At 40.2% G+C, this 20,232-nt stretch overlaps 1 protein-coding gene across 1 annotated transcript in view; it reads left to right on the top strand.

Annotated features, from left to right (window-relative positions):
- LOC146577711 (NACHT, LRR and PYD domains-containing protein 12-like) overlaps positions 1-20,232 on the top strand; it is a 179,747-nt gene that overhangs the window by 37,345 nt on the left and 122,170 nt on the right. The gene's annotated exons all lie outside the window — the stretch shown is intronic.

Genomic DNA, 20,232 nt, shown 5'->3' with positions numbered 1-20,232 from the left:
TTGTTTTTGTCAAAATCACTGTAATATAATCACTGTACCTTTATATACACGTGACTTGTATTAATGCTGCTGCCCTCTTGTGGCTAAAGTGTAATTATGTTCTTGTTATTAGGGAAAACATTTGAGAGTAACATGAAAAATGAGTCAGCACTTTGGCTTCAGCTTAAGAAATCCTCATTTTTATGTCATCAGTTATAGTTGCATGTATTCATTATCATAATTTAACCTTTAATATTGATGTTTTAAATAGATTTTGAGTAAATTAGCAATTTTATGGTATTTTATGGTTGTATTAAATTAATACATCACTAATGAATTAATTATTTCAGTAATTTATTTAAAAATGTACATAATCAATTAAATAAATATATTAATAATGAATTATCCATTAATTTCATTTAAAATGTTTCATTATTTGTTTATATACAATTATTAGTTAATTACATATTTAATCAATCATTGGTTTGTTTTCTATTTTAATTATTTTACTGACACATTTAATGAATTATTTAATGATGTATTTATTTAATTCACGTTGCTACTCCTGGCCCTGCATCGCTGTTCATAAATACATTTTATTTGTCAGCTTCACCCATCAAAGTCAGGGGGCGGGGTTAATGCTGATCAAGTCAAAACCATTGCTTTGGTCTGGTGGGCGTTCTTTTAGTGGGCTTTTCTGTCACGGCCTGCGTGGCAGACTATGATGAGGGGAAGGACGACCCAAATGCTGGACTCTTTGATGAGGTCAGTGCGTTTATTTACAGTGATGCAAAATAATCCAAACAACAATAAATCCCCAGTGCGTTCCCGACTCTGACATGTCCTCTTGCCAGTGTTAGTGTTCTTTGTCTCCGCTCCTCAGTGTCTGAGCACCCCGTGCTCGCTGCCCTCTCGTCTCCACACTCCTCCTGGGGAATAACAAAGAGGCAGCCGTCAGCAACACCACAATGCAGCAGACTAACCTTAACTAACTCGCCAAGAGACTAACGTGAAGTTACGCAATGATCCAGCATCGGAGAGAGCTCCACCACACTCCTAAGTAGCTCCTCTGACGAGGCTTGATCAGCTGCAGGTGTGAGTAATTCTCCTCCGCAGGTGTGGCCAGGCTCCTGGCTGACACACCCACACACACACCTAGATACACAAACATGGAAACAGGAGACAGCAGCACCAAAAACACACATGTCCATAACTTCTTACAGGCCCTGGGTCACCCAGACCCCGGTCCCATGACAATTCCTCAAAACTAAGTAGGCCTACACACCAGGGTTTGGACATGTGTGGACCCAAACTATACTTAAACTTTACCCTTTTTTGTGTGTCACCAAATACACTTTAATATCTTCTAGACAAGAATGTAGTGGCACAATCTCTAACCTCCTAAGACCCAAACTCCTCCGTGGCATTCATTTTTAATTTCTCTTTGATATTTGGGCTGATTGGGACCTGATGAATAAAAAATAAGGGTCTGAGGCATCTGTCTCACTGTATCCATGGCAACAATTTACTTCCTGTTCCTTCATATCAGAACCACATCTTTGAAATCAAAACATTTAAGATTCAAATTCAACCACAGATGTGTTCAATGAAATATTAAATGAAGCAGTGCAATGTTTTTATCACTCTCCAAGTTTGAACTCTAAGTAGAAGATTTAAAAAAGCAACACACACACACACACACACACACACACACACACACACACACACACACACACACACACACACAGTATGCAGACATGATTTAGGTGATGATAATATAACGACTGCACAGACCCGTGGGATGATTCATGTCCTTTTTCTTACTCTATGCAATGATGAACTTCTTGCTTCAGGACCTTCTTGATCAATTTGTTTTCTAATCCACAGTTTTCTACCTGATCTGTGTGTTTGAAGTAAAATGTGTTACTTCAAATGTAAAAGTTAAACAGACAGAAAGCATCAACGTGGACTTCAATCAGTGTTTTGTGTTCATACAGGTCAGCTGTTGCACACAGAGGTCCTGGATTTACACTGTGCCCTGGTTCCTGTGTTTCTGTATGTAGTTTAGTCTAAAGTGGATCCTCCTCATGTACAGACTGAATTATCTGTTCCACAATCAGCATTTCTGATTCATGGATTTCATTTGTTTTTGCTAGTTTTGACTGAGATTTCAACATATCTGTGGTGGCATCTGTTCAGTGTTATGGAAGTTTTACAGCACTAATCTCACTTCACTCTGTAACATAACAGTGAACAATATTACTATTAGAAAGATTATTAGAGAAGCCACAATCAGATGATCCCCTATGAGGTGTCCTTGGTTATAGTGTGAAGTCATCTGAGGGGAGAGAGAAAAAAGAAACACTTCAGTGTTAATGAAAAAGTCATCAGTCTTCTTATGGGAAGAGACCTCCACCAGACCAAGACAGGTAACCATCCAACACGTTCTCATCCCAAAACCTAACAGACCGATGCCATGTGACAAATCGATGCCATGTGACAAATCGATGCCATGTGACTATTAAATTCTGTTCTTTTGAATTCTTTTGGCGACAGAGAAAGACTTCCGACTCAGAGTGGTCAAGATCAAAAAATGATCTTTATTGTACATTTCTGGAAACGGAGACCTGTACCCACTAACACACGCTCAGGTCTGAAAGCATTAGAAGCCAGAATGGGTATACATAGTTCTGCTATAGGTCACACACAGACACACACAGTTTCCATCAAAACAACTCCTTCTGCTCTGACTAATGTGTGTGTGTGTGTTACTTAGTTCTGCTTTTTCTGTCTGGTTTCCTGTATTTTATTAATATGCCTCTGCAGCTCTGCACTAAACTTCCTGTTTTTAACCTCCCCTTACTAAAGCCTCTGTTGCTAGGCGACCTGTCACCCTCTGACCTCTCTCACAGACTTTATTACAAAGTACAAAAAACAATATAATCAGAAAATAAGCACTAAGAATATATATTTATTTCGTAACAGTCTCCCCCTTTTGAACTCATTTTATGAGTTAACCTAATTAACTGACTCCCTCAATAACTACTGTGAACTAAACACAGATATAATTAACTTTGTCCTGGTAAAAAGGTCCAACATTACTTTTGTCAATTGTTACGAGTTCAAATATTGGGGATGGAGACAAGAGGAAAAACCACAATAACAACACTGGTCCGGCCGGGTTAAGTCAAACGATGATTTTAATAGTCACACGCGTGGGAGATGGACACTGATGCAGACAGCCTCAGATCTCAAAATGGTGGAGCATTAATCAAACTCTTATAGCCTCTGGTGTCCCCACCTTATCATAAAAGCCTAAACATTCACATGCTTTCTCTCACACGGCGCCTAAGCTACGACCTTGGCTCCCCGTTTTATCTGCTCCTGTTGAGATGGGGCAGAAAACTCCAGCATGTTCTGTTCTCTTCTAATCAGACAAATAAGGCGATGACTTTCTGCAAACAGTATTTGTTATAACATCATAAAACAATATCATTCATCCACAATAAATCAGCAGTCTAATGTAATGCAAATCAGTTTAACAAATGCAATAGTTATCACCTTCTTCTAATTCAGGAGAATAATGCAAACTAAAACTACATAATAATTCACAATCTTTAATTAGGGGTATAACATGGCATAAAATAATATTATAATCTAACAATTCCCCCTGATGAGCTCGTTAGAATAATGAGCTCACCTACACCCTGTAATCCAGTGTGACCGGGTTCATCTCTTCTCACTCCTGAGGACCTTTGTCCCCCTGATGGGCAAACCATATGTGAGATGACCTCTGTGTTTGCGCAGTTCAGATGTAAGAAAAACTATTATTCCAACAATAGCAGGTACAGATGACACTCCCCAGTTCTCCCACAGCTTTATTTGGTGCTACCTTATACCCTTCAGACGTACTCAGACTAGAACCTCTGTCCAAGGAGCTTTTAGCCTTTATTTTATTGCTGCAGCTACCAGTGTCGTCCAGTTGGGTGATCCTCTGCTTTTCTTTCTTCAACCTCAGGGGTTAGACAACCCTTCAGTCGTGGCACAGATCAGGGGATTATTCTGCCCCGATTTCAAACAACGATCTGTCTATCCTCGGGTCCTGTGTGTCCTCCAGAAAAAGATCAGGAACGCGTCCCCCTTTTGCCCAAGAGCCTCTCGAACCTCGTTGGTCTGGTGTTCCTGGATTTCCGCCAACCCCTTCATGGTTATTACTGTGTTTATGGGATCCATCCTTTTGGAGTGACTAGCTGGAGCCCAAACGCCATGACACTTGGACCCAGTTGGTGTCTCGGCAGTCACTGTGTCTATCTCTGCTGCGAAGGATCCTCGTATCTCTGTGACCTCGTCTGGTGCCTGTTCCTTTCTCTGTAAGAGACAGAAAACCAAAACACCTCTCTTCCTGTGATGTAGCATAACTTAAGCAGCAAGGAAGGTGATAAGTAAATAGCATTAGCAGACAATTGAAGTTCTTTTTAAGCATACTTTATTGCTAGCATCTCCCTTTTACCATAAAACAATCAATCAGGCATGCAAAAATCCCACTGGCTTTATACAAGACTTTGCCCACACCTGACCTCGTTAGTCCCTACCATTAAACAAAATAGGTCAAACCAAATAATACAATTCTAAACAAAGAACAGGAATAAAGTCATGCATGAAACTGACAAACTCATTTACTCAACTAAATGGTTTGTAAAGTAAAACACTGCATACAATATAACTCAAAAGGCTACTTTAAAGAAAACAAACAATACTATACAAAATGAAAAACCCTCCATTTGGTTACACCCAGTGATCCAATCATTGACCTCATGACCCTATATAAACAGGAAGTAGTGGGCGGCCCTTCCCATACACCCGTCTCACATACAGGACCTGAATGCACAACATGGACACCATGGTAAGTATAACCAAAGCAACATAAAGAAACATAATTTACTAGACATGTGCCTGTGAACAGAAGAGAATTCAGATGATCTGATGGTTAGTAGTGTTTGCTTTAAAACACATGCATGGATGTAAAGAATGTAACTACTGCTACCACAAACAAAACCCGGGATACTGTGTGTTAAGAGAAGTTACACCAGCAATGTCTAAATTAAAGCATTATGGCTGACTGTAAAATAACAAAACACAGAATAACAATATACGCAAGTGACAAATGGCAAATGAATTCTGTCCTAGCCACTTTGTCACACTTCCTAACCCTAATAATCTAATGTTGTTATCTACTGACCTTCTAGTGATTCAGAATTGGTTTAGAATATTCAGAATATCCCAGGGACTTATTCTAATCATATCCTATGTGTGTGTAAGCGTGTTTGCATTATGCCCTCTGCACTCAAGGCATTTCCTACACTTTATCAGTCCGGACCATCACGCCGAACGAAGCTTATGACCTTCAAAAGGCCGAGTGCCAACTCATTACAAGCACATTTGCAAGGTGTGTCTGAAACTTACTAAAACCACTCATATTAAGAAAAGACATCAAAAACAAATTAGCCATTTTTAATCCTAACAGTTGCCCCCCCCCCAAAAAAAAATCATGTGTTTGCTTCCGCCTACTGTCCCTTATGGAGACACAATATTGCAGCTACAAGGTCTCCCAGGTTGTTAAGTTGATCTGCGTGTAATGCTCTGACTCAAGTATATAACCTTAAAAGAATGTCGTTTAATTAACTACCACTACTTAAAACTTAACTTAAAGATATAATTGAATAAAAGATCACAGAGAATAACATGATATCAGTGTTATGTAAGCGCGTGCGGCCTTCTATGCTCGAAGTCACTCCACACCATAGATCAGCCAAACATCGCGTTGACTGTAGCTTTTAACCCTTATTAACTTGAGCACAACTCTATAATGAGCAACAAACTGCAATATGTATAAAAATGATCATGGTTACACCTGCAATAGAAGATCGTATGATTATCCTGACACCTGTAAATAGAAAATTAACCTGCGGTTATAACAATCACTGGAACACAAATGTTAGTACAATGTCAAAAACTTCAATAAATGTTTAATGCAATGCTAGTGATTCTGATGCAATAATAATGCTGATGCTAAAATAACAGTAAAACACCCCCTTTTATCCCATTTAACTTGACACATAAATGTTTATAAATGCCTCTTTTAAATTTTATTTCCCCTGTTTTCCCCTCACTGACCACAGCAGGGGAATCCTAGTTTTGAATCAGCCATGAATCCAGCTCACCTGATTCATCACTGAGCTCCACCGTCACTGGCGTCTGACAGGGTGGCGCTGCATACTCTTCCTTTAATGTCACTATTTTCAACCTGTTAATTAGAGTGCTCACACATGAAGCAGACTACGTCCACAACAAGTTAATACAGCTGTAAATGTGGCCAATTATCAATCTATTACCAATCAATAACAAAAAATAGCTTTTATTTTATGCATGCTTTCAGTCAACCACTCACCCAGAGGATCTCCAATCTCAGGAAATTCCTTCTCCTCATTTAATGAGTCTGTCCTCCTTCCATGCCCTAGTAACTGGTCCATCCAGAGCCATATAATTTCAAAATATACATACAACAAGCCAAACCACACCTTGGTCACACCAACCCTTTTCCGCCCTGAAGATGTTCAACGCCATCTTAGTCTGGACTGTCAAAGGTGACTTTAACGCTGACTGTTCCGACAATCCATTTTATAACGTTTCCCGGTCAGATTTGCGAATCTCTGCACCAGGGTTTTAATCGTTTTGCCATCTTCATTAGTTTTTATTTTTATTTAGTTTCGACTCCAGATTTTCAATAGTCATCAGTCCTGATGTTTATACCAGTTGTAATTCGTTTTTACCAATTCTTTGCTAGTTTAGTCTAGTTTTTATTTCCTGAAAATCGTTAGTTTTCAGCTTAGTTTTGATTAGTTTCAGTTATAGTTTTAGTTGTGTTTTGCAAAAATTAAGTGTAACCAAATCTCAGTTCCATCATATCAGTCATGCTCTTCTGCTTATCCTTGGGTATTGAGACTATTAACTCTTGCAGCACCGGGTGTTCCTAATTTTGGTTCAAGTTAATTGATAAACCCTTTGAAGGCGATTGACTCACACAATTATTTAGATGTCCCAGTCCTGTTGTCTCGGGGCGCATCACGCTGCCTTATCTGGGGTTAGCTATTTTCTGGGGATGCGGGTTGAGTGGGCGAGCTCTTCAAAGAGGGGGAGTGTGCTCCCCCTGATGAGCTCTTCAAGGTAAGCTAGGTTAACCTTCTTGTGTGAGCTTTTCAAGTGCACTTCGAGGTTTGCGGGATTTTTAGTTTTATAAATGTCCCTCATAACCCCCTGATAACCCAGTAATTCATTTTTTGCGCACTGCAGTACACATTTAGTTTTTGCTCGTAGCTCTCATACTCTACTTACCACTCATCTAAGTCCTGATGTTTCTTAAAGAGGACAACAGTACCTTTAAAATTATATCACATGTGTGGGGGTGTGGCCTTGCCAATGGTTTTTTTTCCCACCTTTTCAAAATGGCTGGCATGCCCACAAGCACATTTTATGAAAGCAAGAAAGATAAGCTTGATATTTACATTTAAAACGTTTTGTTAAACTCAGATTTTTATTATTTTTTATTTTCAAAAATAAACATCTAGTAAATAATTTGAGGGGTTTTTAAAAATTAAGCTTATTTAGTTTCACAGAGAACATGACTAATTTATTAATGTGTACTCTAGTGCACGTCGGGACTTTATACTTATATTTATTTCACTTTTTCCTAGTAGACAACTCTTTAACAAAGGCAGAGAGAATTCTCAACAGAATAATTGAGCGAGATTCAAACAGAGATTTTTCAGAAGATGAGAGTCATGTGAGCCAGATAGGAGAGGGTTAGAAGCCAGGAGGAGCCACACAAAGATTATCGAGATGCAGTGGCAGATGTGATAGAGAAAAACACAGGGCCACCTGAAATCTGTCGTCCTATCTGGTCCGAAACCAACATGTAGGAGAATCTGGAATTTTTGATTTGAGTTAAAAATAAAATATGGGTAAAATGCAGAAATGTAGTGCACATGTTGTAAAATTTAAATAAAATTGGTTAAAAACAATTTTGTTTTTGTAATGTGTTTTTTTACCGTCCCAACACTTGATTTATCTGAAAAAGAAAAAAAGAAAAAGAAAAAGGGAAAATGCTTTTCCTTTTTTTCTTTTTTCTTCCTCCCTGGGTCTCAGGAGGACATTGTGTCTATCTTACTTTTAAATTGCTGACTATTTCAAGAAAGCACCCAAAAGACGGGGACCAGTGTTTATCATTACATATCTCCATTTTGAGTGTGGCAAGTCTATCATTCCCCTGTTATTCATAGACCTCAGTGGAGGTTTTTGTTTTTTTGTTTTTTTTACCTCTATAAAAGTTAATTGACTCTTTACAGTGACCTGCTATGGTTAATAATAACCTGCTCCGTCATGAGTGGAATCAAACCTTTTCTTCACTTTAGCATTTAACATTCCCAACCATATAATATGATACATTAATCGAACTACAGCTACTAAAAACACAATTTTCTTAATGCAAACATCAGTAACTCAAAATTAGCAACCAAAGGGTTCAGTCTGCAGTTCACACTCATGTGAAGCTACAGCCTCCCCCCTTAGTCTCTATCATCCTTCTGTTCTTGCAAAAACAAAACAAAGCAAGACAAAACATCCACCCTTCTTTTACAGGCTGGGTGAATTGTTTATGGACATCTACTAATCCTAAAGTCAGTACCGTTTTGTCTCAGTACCAAGTCAATTAAAGCTTTTAGTCGTCAGTCCGTCACAGTCCAGTCACATGCATACATCCACACACATTCATACCAGAAGTTGCTGATAATGGAGTCTCACGCGTAATCTATTCGAGGCTCCATCACCAGCAAGATGACGTCATCGTTTTAAAGGAAACAGTTCCTTGTTTGTTTGTTTGTTTGTTTTTTCCCTTTGGAACTGGATTGACTCGCTGCAATCCTTTTAGGCTCGGGACTTCTCATTCGATCAGTGTCCCATATAAGTGAAATTCTCCCCAGCTCATTGTAATCATGGAGAAAAATACTTTGCGACTGTTTTCAATAAGAATATTTTATAGCGCTTTAAAGTTCAATCTCTCAGGCCTGGATTAAAGAGCCGATTTGTTAAATCAGGAACTCACAAAATACCAAAATATCACCACCGGTGGATTATACCTCTCAGATGTTCTTATTTCAGTTCTTATTCAATAATAAGAGTAATATTAAAACTAACTAGCTGCCGCCATTGTTGGAAACTGAGCTGGGCTGCGCTATGAATTCTGGGACACAGCTTCTTCTTCTTCGGGGTTTAACGGCAGCTGGCATCCTTGTACATGCAGTGCTGCCATCTTCTGTTTCAGTCCGTTATTACACTCTTAAATCCTACTACTTATTCCTGCGTCTTTTGTGATCTTACAAAGCTTCAAACGACGATTTTGATAGTCGACGTAATCGTGACTAGTCGACTAATCGTTGCAGCCCTAGTGTGCATCAGACTTTTGCCCCCCTCTTCTTTGTCACTCCAATGTTCTCAGCTCAGGCTGCATAGGAAGCTGGCATTTCTCTTGCCGGGCTTATTAAAGCCTGTGCTTTAGAGCTCTGGAGGGGGGCTAACACTCGAGGGGGACATGACAGTCATTGGCAGCGACAGCAGTTTAGTGACAGCTTCCTAATGTCAACAGTCACGTGGACAGGTAAACATCTAAACGGATAGAAGAGAGGTGGATGGAGAGAGACAGGGAAGGTCAGAAGTTGTGGATGAACTCAGCGTGCGGTTCCTGCGTCTTCTTTCCCTGCGCCGTGCAGCTGCTTCAGTGGGAATAAATCCTCATTAGGATGGAAATGGGAAGGCAGACTAACAGAGACGGCTGCTGGAAATGAGTGGGAGTAAAAACGAGATGGAGATGAGGGAGTAGATGATCAAACCTTCAACGTTTTCAACTTTTTTTTTCTTTTTTTTAACATCCGTTGGGCTCCCAGACAGCCAATCAGTCCTTCTGTCTGTAAAGACTGACAGTAGCTGCTTTTTACTTCTCATCCCTCCCTTCTTTGCACCTTTCAAAACCAACTCTCGTCTTTACTGCAGGGCTCTAGACTAACTTTTTGCCATGGGCGTACCGGTACGCCTAACTTTAAAAAGTTAGGCGCACACAAATTTTATAATAATTGATATAATATAATGTGTTTTTCTGGATACACTGTGCTTTTTCAGCATTCAAAGATTGATGACACCGTGTCAGAGCACTGGCTATGAATTTCAGAAGGATCAGGCCTTAACTTAACAGAAAAGTTAGCAATAGTTCTTTTCCTATTACAGCTACATCCACTTCTGTCGTGCCTAGGCTGCTCACTAGGGCTGGGTATCATCACTGATTTCTATAATCCATTCGATTCCGGTTTTCAAAGTCCCGATTCGATTCAACTTAGCCTCAGACAGTCAGAAATATTATAACTCTGATCATTTATCAGTACTGACTTCATCAGAATTGTGAACATCACAGCAGATGCCTTTGTGTGAAAGTAACTGAGAATAAAACACAGAAAAACATGAAGGAGATTTTCCTGGTCTGGCTTTTTATAGCAGATAACCTTAAAAATATTCTACAATGTTCTGCATATGAAGTTTAAATTTCTTCAGTATTGAACAACAGAAAAAATAGGCTTTCTTGTCCGAGGTCATTTAAGTGAAAAAAAGAAAAAGACAGCAGCCACAGCGCTGTAAACAACGGTAGACTGGTGGGTAATAAGCGAATGAATAATACAGAAAACAGAGATTGGAGTCGGGAAACTGTTCTTGAAGTACAGAGAGAGATAGAGAGAGAGCTAGCTGTGCATGGAGTGTGATTTTAATAGTCGTGGAAGCAAAACAGCAAAATTAATGACATTGATCAAATGTGAAGCGCAGTTTGCTGCTTCTTTTGCTGCTGGCTCTGAATTTTGGTTGGAGAGACAAAACCTGCAGCTCAGAATCAGCGCAAGAAGACGTAATCGCAGCGCGGACCGGACGCATCAGGATCGCTAAGCTCCGACAGCGTGTCCGTCTACGAGCTGTCGGGTGAGAAAGCCGAGAAAGACAAAGCTGATTCTGATGCGTCGGTCCGTTCTGTATTTACGTCTTTGTGTGGAATCAGTGTACCTGCTCTCATTTACACGGATTCGCATTTGCGACCAAATTGGTTGCACTCTAGAGCCCTGTTACTTGATGAAAGTTGGTTTTGCAGAGTTAATCTTGCAGCTCAGCCACAGCATAGCCCTCAGCAACCAAGAGCATGCTAGCGGGCCGTTGTTATTATGTTATTACTGTGCTTTTCGGAAAAAGAGGCACTCTAAAAATCAGTCCTTTGATTTTTCTGGAAATTGACAGTGCTCCTTATAATCCGGTTTGCCTTATGTCTCTACCAGCTTTGCACATCTACAGACTGAAATCTTTGCCCATTCTTCTTTGCAAAACAGCTCCAGCTCAGTCAGATTAGATGGGCAGCGTTTGTGAACAGCAGTTTTCAGATTTTGCCACAGATTCTTGATTGGATTTAGATCTGGACTTTGACTGGGCCATTCTAACACATGGATATGTTTGCTTTTAAACCACTCCATTGTTGCCCTGGCTTTATGTTTAGGGTCGTTGTCCTGCTGGAAGGTGAACCTCCGCCCCAGTCTCAAGTCTTTTGCAGACTCCAAGAGGTTTTCTTCCAAGATCGCCCTGTATTTGGCTCCATCCATCTTCCCATCAACTCTGACCAGCTTCCCTGTCCCTGCTGAAGAGAAGCACCCCCAGAGCATGATGCTGCCACCACCATATTTGACAGTGGGGCTGGTGTGTTCAGAGTCATGTGCAGTGTTAGTTTTCCACACAGAGCATTTTGCATTTTGGTCTCATCTGACCAGAGCAGCTTCTTCCACATGTTTGCTGTGTCCCCCACATGGCTTGTGGCAAACTGCAAACGGGACTTCTTATGGTTTTCTGTTAACAATGGCTTTCTTCTTGCCACTCTTCCATAAAGGCCAACTTTGTGCAGTGCACGACTAATAGTTGTCCTATGGACAGATTCCCCCACCTGAGCTGTAGATCTCTGCAGCTCGTCCAGAGTCACCATGGGCCTCTTGGCTGCATTTCTGATCAGCGCTCTCCTTGTTCGGCCTGTGAGTTTAGGTGGACGGCCTTGTCTTGGTAGGTTTACAGTTGTGCCATACTCCTTCCATTTCTGAATGATCGCTTGAACAGTGCTCCGTGGGACGTTGTTTCTTTTTGTAGCCTAAGCCTGCTTTAAATTTCTCAGTAACTTTATCCCTGACCTGTCTGCTGTGTTCTTTGGACTTCATGGTGTTGTTGCTCCCAATATTCTCTTAGACAACCTCTGAGGCCGTCACAGAGCAGCTGTATTTGTACTGACATTAGATTACACACAGGTGCACTCTATTTAGTCATTAGCACTCATCAGGCAACGTCTATGGGCAACTGACTGCACTCAGACCAAAGGGGGCTGAACACACACCCCACTTTGCAGTTATTTATTTGTAAAAAATGTTTGGAATCATGTCTGATTGTCGTTCCACTTCTCACGTGTGCACCACTTTGTGTTGGTCTTTCACGTGGAATTCCAATAAAATTGATTCATGTTTGTGGCTGTAATGTGACAAAATGGGGAAAAGTTCAAGGGGGCCGAATACTTTTGCAAGCCACTGTATGAATCCTGGTTGTGTTTACTGATTTGGAAACGATTTTATGTGCACGGCGCTTGAAAATCTGTCAAATGTTTTAGTACGACTTTGCTCAGCTACGAAGCCGCACCGCTTGATGGATTGTTGGAGCATTACGGCTATCGTAGGCAGGAGCCTCGCGGAGTGATACGTCCTGTGCTTCAACATAATATTACTGTATTGTGTGTTTGTTTAACCTCTTTTTAAGTTTTGTGGATATTATACATGGTTGTGCTGAGGATATGTCGGCCAGTTTCCACTGGAAATGCCTTTTGGTTAAACTGTCAGCGAGGAATTTGCATTTGCACTGTTACATTTTTATATAAGTTTAATGCACATGGAAAGCAGCTGCTTATTTAAGTGAAAATACATTGATTGGTTTTTTTTTTTTGCACAAATGAAGTGGAGTTGTAAAGTATTTTGTCTCGTGTCAGTTATATCGTTATCGCACATTTTCAAATTTATATCGTGATGAATATTTTTGGCCATATCGCCCTGCTCTACTTCTACAACACGCCTTGTGTAGATGAGTTAGTGAGGCAAACTGATCAGCTGTCTTATTGTGTCTGTTGAGTGTTTGGTTTTGTGAACGGCCTCTTTAATGCACGAGGGTGTGACCATCCACATCCTTGTATCTGTCCACTGTCAGCCATTCATTTTGTGCAAATCTGGCCAAGTCTTCCAAGTGTGCGTGTTTTTTTTCCTTCTGACCAGATGCAGCTTTCTGCAACATCACTTTAATGTCCTTATACTGATCACCACACTGTGTGTGTGCGCTAAAACAGCAATCATTTCACTGCTCCTTTGTAGTGACAGGTTACAAAACGTCATTAGATGCTGCATGGCTGTACAAGATAGACTTTGGTTAGCAACAACTCTCTGAGGCCTTTACTGTGAAACAGACCGCTGTCTTATCCGGCTAACTTCAAGGTTTAATGTGGGATTTTTTTGTAATCCAAGACATAATGCCAGGTCAACTCATGCTTTGAACCTAATCTGCTCCAGAGCAAATCATGTTCCAAATGAGAGATCACCAGGTACAAAATCACCACCTACTAACCAGTAAGACCGAAAAAGAACAAAATAAATAAAATCCCCGATCCTGGAAGGTCCCTCAGACCGCTGTGTGCAGAGAGTAGGAGTGTAAAATTTTTCAGCAGAGTCTGATGTCTTTGTCTTTCCATGATGAGCAACAATAATGAACATAGATTCTCTACAACAACTTTATTGTTTTGGAAGTATTAATATATGATCCCAAAACTTCTACATTTAACCTTTTAATCAGACCAGCAAAAATCTAGTATTGAATCTTAGCACAGTCATAAAAAACTATTTGCTAAAAGCATTTTTGCAGCTGAATATTTTAAATTACAGTTAGGATCACTGGTTGGCTGTTTCACCTGTAAGACTTTAAAATAACATGCTAAGGTTTAATAGTCTATAAGGAATACACTCTGAGGCCTGGGCAGTGTTGTGCTAATAAGAGAAGGTTTGTGTGTGCAGTGAAACAGTAATTTTTTTATTTCATAATTTATTGATATGTTTGATCCTTTCTGACCTGCGTTAATGAAGCAGTCATTAGAGCACCATGTCCGCTAGAATAGTTCTGTAGTTTGATGCTTGAGTCGTTGCAGACTTGTTGAAACTCCCTCACCCGTCAAAGCAGCGTCTTTGTTATTCGCGTCCAGCAGATGGCAGTGTTTCACTGTCTGACGGCTGTCTGAAGCTTCAGCTGGATTATCCGTTTAAATGAGATCGTTTTATAAAACTTACAACAACAGGCCTGAACCTGCTCAGCTCCAAAGAGCTGGCTAAACGATGGGGCATGTTCAGAATCTTCCTGAAGTTTAACAATTTCCCAAAAAGCTACACAAAGTGAATTTTCATATGAGACAAGAAGGAAAGAACAGGGTGTGACGTGGAAGGGGCCCTCTGGCAAACAAATTACTGCTTTTATTAAGTTACAAAACTCGCAGTCTTGTTCACGAGTGATCAGAGAAGGGAACAGGAGATGGACAGATGGATCGGTGCTGCGGCTGCAGACTCTTCACCAGTCCCTCTTTACCAGTCGATTTACGTCCTTACCCTCTGTCACAACGGGACTGAACGGACTCACGCGTAGGCTCTGAGTAGGGAACAATAAAGGTTTTTTATTTACAGAAGCACCAGGTGATCTATTTACACAGTGGGGAAAAGACGGGTTCCGGGAATCCACACACGAACAGGAGGGGGGAAAGACACTTGCAGTCCACACACGCTCCAAAGTCCTCACTCCATCCACGCTCCTCTTCACACTCCACAAGAAACACAAAAGCTCGCTCCAATCCTCACACACTTGATCGCTCAGGTAACACAGGGGCAGGTCCAGGGAAACCTATTCACAGAGATGCAAAAGGTTACTGTAAGAAGATCGCTAGGGAAACACGAGAATGAACTGAGCTGGGGTTAACACTGACGAGAGTCGGCAACGGTCCAGCGACGAGAAATACAGGGCTGCCATCTTATAAGGGGACTGGAACACTGTTGGGTGATGAGCCACAGGTGTCACCAGGTGCGTGGGCCAAGGGCAGGAGCCCACAGATGAGCTCCGCCCAGGCAGTGAGAGAAGGAGGGAGGGAGAGAGCGGGGACAAAATCAAAACAAAAAAACACATGTAGCCACACTGAGGCGAGCGGGTAGACACAGGGACCCTGACACCCTCGCCTTTTTCACAAATGTCATGTATGAAAATCTATAATAACTCCAGTTATACGGATATCAATATCCTCATAAGTGAGGATATTGATAAACTGATTTGAACTTTTACTGATTTCTGTTTAGATATAAATTGATTCAAAGTGGTCAGATATGCAGATTCTGACCTTTCCTCTGGCAAATATATAAACTCACTGAAAACAGTTTGACTTTTCAGAGAGTTTCCTATCTATCTGTATTTTTACTTTAATAGTTAAGCACGATTAACATTTAGGAAACAAAAATAAACAAGTTAATAAATGAAATGAAATAATACTGATTTATATATTCACTCTGTTTACTTTTTCGATATAGAAATACAATGAAGACTTCCATGTTCCTGCTGGTGGCGCTCTCTGGCACTGTGCTCTGCATGACTAACGGACGTGTTCAGAAAACCAGCATATCATCAACATGATCCCACAAGGGGGATGTGATGATCTGATAGCAAACAGAGATAATAATGGTAACTGTAAGCGCAAGAATACCTTTATCATTGGTGACTTTAATCAAGTTAGAACAATTTGTGATCCAAGCAATTGTATCAATGCAAATAGGAATCTTTATAAAAGCCCCACAGACGTGCACATTCTGTATTGTAAACTGCTGGGACAAACAACCGATACCCATTGTACATCCAGATACAGATGAAAAGGCGTATTGTAATTGCATGTGATAAAATCAATACTTTCCTTCAGCCTGTGCACTTTGAATGTTGCTCTTGAGTTGAGAGATGCTGTGAGCTTGCTGCCATCTTTAAACATCACTTCATGATGCTGGTTTAGATGCTTTATAAGACTTTGTTACGTTTCTTAAACAGTGATGAAAATAATAAAGAGGAAATATGAGAGAAGTGATTTTCAGTGAATGTTGAAAAAAATCCCACAATAACAAAAATGATGGCAACATTGCTACACTTTGCTTTCTTAGCTTGCATATTGTACATTTTCACAGTTGTTTCTGATTGGCTCCATCTTCTCTCGCTGTCACAGCTGTTGCTCAACTTTCAGCACTCATTCAATTAAAAAAACAACAAACAAAAAAACCAAGCTGCTGCTGGTAAGGTTGGCATTCTTGCAAGACTCAGTAACACAAAACAAATAAAAAAATGCACATCCCATGTTTATCCCATGTGATTCCAGGCTGAGTTTATGCATTTATGCTTATTTGTTTATAAAATATTAGAAGCTGGTCTGAGGTCATTTGTTACTAAAGAAAAACAAACAAACACTGTCATTATTTAATCCACTAAAACTAAGACACAATGCAGAAGCAGTGTGTGAAAACTAAGTGCACCTTCACTGGTGTAGCATCTGCCTTAGAAACAATGAAGTCAAATGAAACTGTTGAATCATCTCTATGTGCTAAAGGCTCATTTTAATGCAGCATTAATCACGTTGCTTTAACAGTGCTGCATTTTAATAATGTTTATCACGTTCTTTGTAGATTTTAATTATCACCATCGTCGCTGTGAGAACATGTCTGGTTGGAGCAGGCGGCACTCAGGGATCATGTTGTGTGGAAGAAGAGTCATGTGATTGTTTTTTTTAAAGATTTTTTTCTATGAGTGCACAGAGTGTGAAACAGAAAGATAGGATCGACAGAGAAAGCTGATCATGTCTGTTGTGACACCTGCAATCTCTGACTAGAGTTTTAGGTTTTGTCAGGCAGCTAACACAAAGAAAGCCTGGCTTCATTGTACAAATACAACTTACATATACAACACATGACATATTACACAGAGTCATTATTTATTCAACAAAAACTAAGCCAGATGCAGTTTTTGGATTTTATTTCAAAATGTTCTTATTCTGATTGTTTACTTAATATATTTAGACACATTTGGTTTATTTCTATAAAAATGATATTTTACACAAAACTTCAAACAGCTGCCTGCAAACATGGCTCTTTATTGTAAAGCCAGGTATGAACAACAACCTGCAGCTGCATGCTGTTGTGCTCATTGGTGTCACATTAGGTTCTGAACCACAAACAGAGAAGTTTCTTAGAACTGCTGGGCTAGTGATGTAGGTGTTGATGCAAATGATGGCTTAGGGTGGTGCTACGACAGTGTATAAAAACTGAAGCTCCCAGAGCCAAGTGTTATTTGTTCTTCCGTAACTGAGGTGAACTATAACCTGCTCAGGTAGAATTTAATAACAGCGTGTCTGAACTGCTCGTCTCCAGGCTTCACGTCTCATTCTGTAAGAACTTGTTGTTTGTTTATGAACTTTTTAGAAACAACAGACTTTTGTATACTTCCAAGAAAGAGGGAGAACTGACTCTTCTGCCACACTCACGTTCATCTTTATCTGTCATCAGTTCAGATAAAAGCATCACTGATTATTCTGAACACTGTTTTAAAGCTTCTGCGTCACTCTGATTTCTTCTTAAAGTTGGCAGACAGGATTGTGAAGAAGGACATAGTGGATCCCCCCTTTTAATGAGCATATTATCTGTGAACACTGAATACAAACAACCTAAATGCTCATTAAAGAAGCAGGTTGGCTCATAAAGTGCTCTGTACTTGTTTTATGCAAGTGCTGTTTCTGGAAACAACCACCATCTGTAACCAACACAGGACTTATTGAGCTGTCAGGTGTGCAGACAACATGGCACATTTTGGGAACACCTATAGTTGATGTCTTAATTATGAAAATAGCTACTCTGTAGTTGATGCTTCCTGTTCTGCCAGAGCAGGTGCAGCCTTTGTGGAAGTGGGTTCCACTGGACCAGCGTCTGTGAACGATCCATTGTGGGTGATTTTTTTTTTGACCTTACATCTGTGTGTAAGGACCAACCACAACCATCTAAAATCTTTGCATGTTATTTTATCTTCTGTGTAAGAAGTACACAGCATACCCTGATGATCAGCTTCAAGGGTTCTCAGTGTAGGATGCATACAGTATGTCATGCTGAAATATAGAGCACTTACAATAGAACCCACTAGAAACCAATTATTTTAGCCTGGTTCCTTAAATCTATGGCATTTTTCCCATGCTGACTGATATGCTGCTCAGTGTCTTTTGCTGTCTGTCATGATCCTGGGCCATGTTGGCCCAGCATTCTTAGTTTTCATATGTTTTGTGTGTTGTTCTTTATTTATGCCATGGTTTCTGTTAAGATGTTCCTTATTTGATTACCTCCTGTGTGCCCCTCTGTTTATCTGTGAGCCCTCGTTTCCCCTCCTTGAGTTTTATTCCATGTTTTCCCAGCCCGTTATGTCCGTGCTCTCCCCGTGCTGTCTCTCCTCCTCTCTGAACCTCCGTGTACTTCCTGTTTTACTTTGACAGTCTCCCGTCAGTGTTGCGTTCACTCCTGCCGTGTCTTGTTATGATTATCAGTGTCACCTGTGTTCCCCGTGTGCTCCCACTTCCCTCGTTAACCCTCTGTGTATTTATGTCTGCGTCTCCCTCAGTTCTGTGTCGCGTTCTCCCTCATTCATGGCCGTGTGTTTCTCTGTGTATTACGTTATAGTTTCCTCGTTTAGGTTGTATGGTTTCTCTCTCCAGCAATAAAGCTGTGTTTTGAGTTCATTCCTGCCTCCGTGAGCTTGCGTTTGGGTCCTCATCCTGCCTGCACACAGCCGCAACCATGACAGTCTGCTTTTAAATCAGATGTCACTCTGAACATAAACACAAGCCACAGCAGCCCAGCTGTCTTAGCTGAGTACAAGGATACATTTACTCTCTTTGTGTAAAATATTGTGATGATTTTACATTATATTAGGCAGGCAGCTGCCCAAATTAAACCGTGACTATCAGCAGTTTGGTTATTTTGAACGCCTCGGCTGGAAAAAATTCAAAATGGTTTGTAAGGTTGGCCACAGCTTTGTATGTAAAGGGGAGTTAGAAGATTGCTTCATATTTTAAGATTGATTAAGATTAATTAATATTTTTAATTGTTTTATTTTACATCTCACCTTTTACACTGCATTGAGTTGCTGCCATGTGATTGGCTGAGTGTTCATCGTTCTTTGTTTCAAAATGGACTTAATGCTTGGTTGAACAGTTGTGATGTTTATCTCCTTTAGATTTATTTTTTATTGTCATGATGAAAAATGGTTTGTTGGTTCATACCTATGAAGTTACAGTGTTTCTGAAAAGCCTAAAAAGATGAATTGTTACCATAGTAAACTTCAAAACAGACTTTATTATATGATATAGTTATAAAATTGGATAAAAACTGACTTCAGCATAATATAAAATAATGTGTTGTCACTATGTATGCATTGGTCAACTTTCAGATCTATGAAGTTCAGCTCCCCCAGCTGTGTCTCCCTTCTGTGGCCCATTCCCTCATTACTACCCTGTGTATTTAAGCCCTGTGTTTTCCCACGCTTGGTGTTGCGTCGTACCCTCAGACCCTGCCTGTGTGTTCCTGCTTGGTTTCATGGTTTGGTTTCTGTTTTTGTTTCATGCCAGCAATAAAAGCTGTGGTTTTAGTTACATTTCGTCTCGGAGTCCTGCATTTGGATCCACATTTCCACCTGCCCGCACTCAGAGCCCTGACATCATTTTCCCGATACCTGATTTTTAGCACTATGTATGCATTGGTCAACTTTCAGATCTATGAAGTTCAGCTCAGTTATCTATGTTTTCATTTTTAGTTTCCATTTGCATTTAGATGCACGGCCGATTCTCTGATGTGTGATCTGTTTCTACCTGTGCTGATGCTAGCAGGACTAAAGCTGATCAAGCAGCAGTAAATATGTGAAGCAAGGCTGAAGGATACACTCATAAAATGAACAGAATCATAAGAATATAACAGCACGAGCACTGCAAATGCAACTAAAACATGTTGACAT

The sequence above is a fragment of the Mchenga conophoros genome, linkage group LG3, assembly GCF_057382185.1.
Source record: "Mchenga conophoros isolate Kocher_MC1m ecotype Shallow Benthic linkage group LG3, M_conophoros_male_GT1.1, whole genome shotgun sequence".
NCBI lineage: Eukaryota > Metazoa > Chordata > Actinopteri > Cichliformes > Cichlidae > Mchenga > Mchenga conophoros.
Note: the sequence above shows the minus strand (reverse complement) of the source record. Positions and strands in the feature narration are given on the sequence as shown.